Raw genomic sequence first — 7022 nt, forward strand, 5'->3', positions numbered from 1 at the left:
GATTCTTCCAATCCAAGAACATGGTATATCTCTCCATCTGTTTGTATCACCTTTAATTTCTTTCATCAGTGTCTTATAGTTTTCTGCATACAGGTTTTTTGTCTCTTTAGGTAGGTTTATTCCTAGGTATTTTATTCTTTTTGTTGCAATGGTAAATGGGAGTGTTTCCTTAATTTCTCTTTCAGATATTTCATCATTAGTGTATAAGAATGCAAGAGATTTCTGTGCATTAATTTTGTATCCTGCTACTTTACCAAATTCATGATAGGAAATGATTTAAAATCCTATATTGAAGTATTTAAAGGAAGAGCAACAAAAACAAGAAAGAGATCTTATTCTAAGGGGCCAGATATGCTTATTTAGATGTGTAGAAATCCACCAGATAGCCTTATCAGAGGGTTCCCAAATGCCACGCAGGCCAATGAGAGTTCACTCTTGCATCTCTCTGCTTAGGGCTCTGGGAAAAAGCAGGATAGTTTAGCAGTGGACAGAGCACTGAGCTCAGATCCGGAGACCTGGGTTCCAGGCTGAATTTGGAACTTACCAGGTATATACCTCCTGATGTTTATTTAACAAAAACTAGAGAGCCTACTAAATACCAATCCATAGACTGGATGTTACGACCACAGAGATGAACCAGACAGTTGTGGGACACTCCCTCCCATTACTCAGATCCCTTTTCTGTAAAGTAGAGTAATAACTCCTGCTCCCTCTCCCAGGCCCCGTGGTCCTGCAGAGATGGCAAGGCTTGTGCAAACTGCCAAGCACAGACAACATTGAGCTAGAAAACTACAGATTCTCCTCCTTTTAAGTACATAACATATATGAAACTTCAAGAATTCACCCAGTTGGTAAAATGAGGTGACAATAGGTTTTGCCTAACCAGAAAACCACAGCATTTCTAGAACATGAAGTAGCATGGCAAAACAGAAAGGGCACAAGCCTTGGCACCAGAAAATGCCACTCGAATCCCACTCTGCCTCCTACCAGACCCTACCAACATCTACAGGCCCACTGTCTCGTGTGTAGAACAGGATATTAATACCTGCAATTTCATAGGGTCATTGTCAAGGTAAATAAGAATTATGTAAGTAAAGTATTTGGCATATAGAGTCAGCACGTAGTGAATATAGTTTTCCCTTTCTCTCCCTCCGAGGCACCTAGAAATCTCAGATGAGAGAACAGTGTATTTTAAATAGTAGAGCTTACCTCAAAATTGTTGCTATTGCTACCCAGCTCTATATCATAATCACCTCAACCAAAAAGGGCAGGAAACTTCTGGTTGTTATGACCATGGAATCCAGATGTAGAATATGCCCCGTCATCAGGAAAATCTTACAGTCTTGGCACAGTTTGAGGACAGAGACGGAGAGCAGCAGCCAACAGCAGAGGGGAGACTCTACAGTCTGGAATGCCACAAACTTCCAACCACAAAAGTGCTCTCTGGCACTCAGATTGTGGTATCCCCCTGTGGTGCAGGCCATGGCCCCTGTTCTTGTCGGCAAGTCTCCTCCGGAAGCACATGACTTTCTCCAGTCATTGCTAGGCCACGTCCATGGGAAGGTTCGTGGCACTGTTCATCACCTCCACCCAGCCCAGTTAAACAATTCAGGCAAATCGTTCTCTCATTTCTGAGAAAGGAAGATAGCAGGAGATAGTCGCCCAAGTCCTTTCTACCCCTATAACCCTTTGATTCTGTGACCCATTCTTAACTTCTCCATTCGTTCATTCAACGATGTTGATGGAACACCTCCTATGTCTTGGATTCTGTGACCCATTCTTTCATTCATTCCTGCCTTCATTCACTCATTCATATATTCAATAATGTATATAGAACACCTCTTATCTTTGATTCTGTGACCTGTTCTTAACCTCTCCTTTCATTCACTTATTCAACAATAGTCACTGACCACTTACTCTATACCAAGTACTGTTATGTGCAAGAATGTACAAAAATGAGTAAGAAATAATCCATATGCCCCAAGCTTACAGTCAATAAGGACACAGACGAATAAGCGATTATAATGTAGCATGGGAGGTATTATGAGAGATCCACGGGAAACATGGGAGGGGATGCCTAATATGCCTAATTCTGGCTGGGAGGTGGGACGATGACGGGGGGAGGGGAGGCAGGGATGGTTTCTCAGAGGACTGAGTGTTGAAGGATAAGAAGAAGGTTATCAGGCCAATCAGATGGGTTGAAGACACCCCAGAAGTAGGGAAAAAGAATATGCCAAGGTAAGGAGATATAAGCATGGCGGTCTGCAAAACAGATCACTCGATACGATTGAAATAAGGGATATACAGGAGGGCAGAAGAAAGGGGGCTCAGAAGATGAAGCATCTTCTATACTTGGCTAAGAATAGCAAACTTTATCCTTTCAGGGAATGCCTAAAAGATCCTAAATAAGGATTATCTGGATTACATGAGTCTTTTAGAAAGTCTACAGTGTAAAGACTGGATTATACAGAGGCTGGGGTGGGGGAAGAGGAGATGAGACTGAGGCAAAAAAAGATGTTAACTCTTATGGGAGAAAATAACAACATAAATGAAAGCAGTGGTGGAGAGGGTGCGTGACGAATGCTAGAGATATCTTGGAAGTAGAATCAAAAGACTTGGTGGTCCATTTGATATGGGAGGAAAGGAAATGGGTCGCATGTAGGATTACACCCAGGTTTCTGTCTTGGGCCGGTGGGTTCATGAATGGTGGGGACAGCAGCCCAGAAAGGGATCACAAGAAGACCAGAAAGCCTCCCAGCTCCCCGGGCCTGAAAATCTCAGGCATCTCTGTACGCAACAATACACTCTCCACGTTAAGTCATGCTGAACCCGTGGTATCCACAGGAGTTCTCCTTCTCTAAGGGGGTACCAGGATGAACATGGAGCATCTTCATAGATCAACGTTTTGACATATGTATTTGTGGGGAAGAAAAGTAATTTAACTGCTAAGTTTATTTAAAACATTATTTTAAAACAACATATGTTATAGAGCAAAATGCCTATTTTCATCCAAATTTGCAGATGGAACAAAAGACTTTGAAGATACTTCAAAGAAACCTCCTAGAGGCTGAGAACCCTTGTGAGAGAAGGGTCCCCTGCCTTTGGGGTTCTTCAGTGCAAAGAGCCACAAAGTGCTGCATTGCAACATTATCAAGCAAAGCTGAGGAAGCACAAACACCAAGACTTGGCATTTCCGTTCCCGTGCAGGCACCTTAGAGAGGTGGTTCTCAAAGTGTGGTCTGTGGACCCCCAGGGGTCTCTGAGACCCTTTCAGGGATCCTCAAGATCAAAACTGTTTTCATAGCAATACTAAGATATTATCTGCCCTTTTCACTCTGTTAACATTTGCGCTGATGACACAAAAGCAATGGTGGGTAAAATGCTGGCACCTTAGCTCGAATAGAGGCAGTGGCACCAAAGCATCCTAATAATCAATGCACTCTTCACCACCACACACTCACAGTAAACACACACACACACACACACACACACACACACAAAACAAAACAACCCTGCCAGTTTCACTTAAGAATGTCTTTGGTGGGGGACTTCCCTGGCGGTCCAGTGGTTAAGACTCTGAGCTTCCAATGCAGGGGGTGTGGGTTCGATCCCTGGTCAGGGAACTAGGATCTCACAAGACGTGCAGCATGGTCAAAAAGAAAAAAATTATATATATAAAAAAAAGAATATCTCTGATGAAGCAGCAGTAGAAATTATTAATTTTATTAAAGATTGACCCTTGAGTAAACTTTTAAAGAATATTAAATGTAATGAAATGTGTGCATAAAGCACTTCTGCCATGACTGAAGTACGATGGCTGTATCTAGGAAAAGTACGTGTGTGATTGAGTTGGGAGCAGAGCCCGCAGCTTTTTTCATGGAATATCACTTTTAATTGAAAGAAAAACTGACAAACTTTGGTCATTCAAATTTGGGTATTTGGCAGGCAATTTCTTGGAAATGAATGAAGTAAGGTTGATACTTTAAGGAAAAGCTGACAGCATTTGTAGCCAACGATAAAATTCAAGCTTTCAAGCAAGAATTAAAATTTTGGAAAACCCGTACCCTACGCGGTGAACTTGACAGTTTCCCAATACAGACTTTTCAAATAAGACCAGTGTTGACATTAATAAATTTTTTATACTGTATAATGAAATGTTTCAACATTTGGTAGATCTACAGAACTTAGTGAAACAATACTTTCCAAATAACTCATGTGTGATGGTACGTACATGAGGATCCATTCAAACTGCAATATAGACCAGTAGGTTTTAATGAAACTGAATACAAAAAATTCATGGAAATGGTTTCAGATTCCACATTACGATGAACTAAGCTAAGGGATAGCTTTAAGAAGCTCCCTCTTTTTGAGTCTTGGCAAAGTACCAAAGAATAGCCGTAATTATCTGAAAAGGCTATCACGTATCTGTGTGAAGCCAGATTTTCTTCATATATTCCATCCAAAACAACATGCTGCAATTGACTGAATGCAGCAGCAGATATGATAATCTCGTATTGTCAGACGTAAGAGATTTGTAAAATTATGAAATAATACCAGTCTTCTCCCTAAATTTTTTTGGAAAAAGGTATTTTTCATTAAAATATCCTATTTATAATGAACAGATCATGAGTTATAACCCTTAGTTTTAACAATAAAAATATTTAATTTCTCAGTTTTAATTTCTGTTATGCTACATAGAGATGGATACAACGCATGTACACAAAAGCTCTTCGATGTCCTCAATAACTTTTAGGAGGTCCCAAGACCAAAATATTTGAAAGCCAGTGTCTTAGAGAAATTTTCACTCAGGCCAAAGAGATATGTACTCGCATGCTCACAGCAGCACCGTTCTAACAGCAAAAAGTAGAAACAAACCACACACGCTGTGGTATGTTTCTACAGTACAATACTAGGCAGCAGTGACAATGAATGCACCACAGTTAAATACATCAACATGAATACATCGCACAAAGGTAACAGTTGGATGAAAATCCAAGGCGCAGAATGCATGCTATTTGCCACCTTTTTAATACTTTTACATTTACATTTTTATAAATTTCAAAGACAAGCGAAACTAAACATGGTAAAGCTATAGAGAAAAAGCTAGGGGAATGATCAACAGAAAATTTAGGAAAATGGGAACAGGTAGCAAGAGAAGAGTACAGGAGAAATTTGCTAGCGTTGAAATCTGTTAGATTGGGCAGTAGGTTTATTAATGTTCATGTAACCATAATGCTTCATTATATATGTATGAATGTTAGATATATTATTTTTTGTCAATGGCACATACTTTGCAACCTCCAAAGGGAGATGCTGCATTAGAGCTTTCTTTGCCAAAGGAAACCAAGGACGTATGGAACGGGTGGTTGGAGGAGGGGCAGGGACTAAGCCGTGGCTGAGGGTCTGCAGCACTGGCCCCAGAGAAACCCATCACTGGGGCAGGTCTCTTCTCGGACACCTTCAGCGGTCACAGCCACTGCCATCCATCTACTTTGGTTTTTCAACAGCCCTCCCTACCGAAGAAGGCCATTTCTTCCTTCAGGCCATCATCCTCCATCTCCACCTACAGCACAATGAAAAACTACCAAATTTCCCAGTTGATTTTGTGCTGTATCCAAAACACTAAACTTAACCAGCATGATCTCTTATCACCTGGGCCAGCTCCTACTACATTTTTCCTACTTCCTATCCTTACATCACCAATATGCCCGCTCTGGTTCAACGAAGTTCCTTAGTGTCTCCTGCCTACTTCTGGTTTATTTCAATCTCTTTTGGCTAATGCTATTTCTTCTGCTTGGAACGTTCGTCTCTCGTCTCAAGATCTAAATCCATCACATCCTTGAGGATGCTTTAGGTACCAATCCTCTCCAAGAATCTTCTATTCATCACTCTTCTTCTGAGTTTCCTCAAACATTTACACACCTAATTCATATATTATTGTCTTGCACCTGTTGGCATATTGATTTGTACTTATCCTCTGTGACTGTTTTGTGTCAACATTTGAAAGAACTGTCAGCACAGACTGCTTTCTATACAACTTTTATGAGCCAGGTAAATGCTCAAAACTTTTATTATTATTATTTTTTTTTTTTTTTTTGCGGTACGCAGGCTTCTTACTGCTGTGGCCTCTCCCGTTGCGGAGCACAGGCTCCGGACGCGCAGGCCCAGCGGCCATGGCTCACGGGCCCAGCCGCTCCGCGGCACGTGGGATCCTCCCGGACCGGGGCGCGAACCCGGTTCCCCTGCATCGGCAGGCGGACGCTCAACCACTGCGCCACCAGGGAAGCCCCTCAAAACTTTTTCTTAATGAATGAGCACCAAGTAGGGACTCCAACTCTCAGCTGATCAAATCCTCACTGCTCTAATGTGTGTTGACATCCATGTATCCTTATTCCCAAAAGGCTTTCAATTCACTATACTGAAAGACGTTTTCTCCCCGCTGTAGGAGCAGATCTCCTGTTTTATAAGAGAAACCAAGCAAAGAAGCATTTGCTCGATAGAATTCTCAACATTTCTGCACCCCGTCTCACCCCCTCTTTACTTGCAGTCCTTAAAAAAAATCACCCTTGACAGGTGGTGGAACCAGCTTCTTTGTAAACACAAGGTCTTCTGTTTCATTTGAGGGCAGTTTTATTTATTCAGCAGGCCCTTATCTTAAGAAACCAAAGTTATCCTCCCTATAACTTCTACCCTGTGGGTCCTAGTCTCTGTTTTCTGCTCAGCGTTTCAGAAATCTATGAAAATACTTTTCAAGCTGAATTTTAGTTATTTGTTTCCATCTTCTTCTCTGCCTGCTTGGCTCTGAGATCCTTGTGAGCAGGGACCATGCTCTTTTCAGCTCCACAGATCCTTAATCCCTGGCGCAGAAGCACTCAGTTACTGCTGCCTGCCTGAATGAATGAATGAATGGATGGATAGATGAATCAAGTATCAGTTAGCAGACACAAGGTGAGAATTTAGGATGAATGACAATTCACAGTAAGTTTACTCCCTTTCACTTGTCAGAACTTCATATATTTGAA

Source organism: Physeter macrocephalus, chromosome 7 (genome assembly GCF_002837175.3).
Source record: "Physeter macrocephalus isolate SW-GA chromosome 7, ASM283717v5, whole genome shotgun sequence".
NCBI classification, from domain to species: Eukaryota; Metazoa; Chordata; class Mammalia; order Artiodactyla; family Physeteridae; genus Physeter; species Physeter macrocephalus.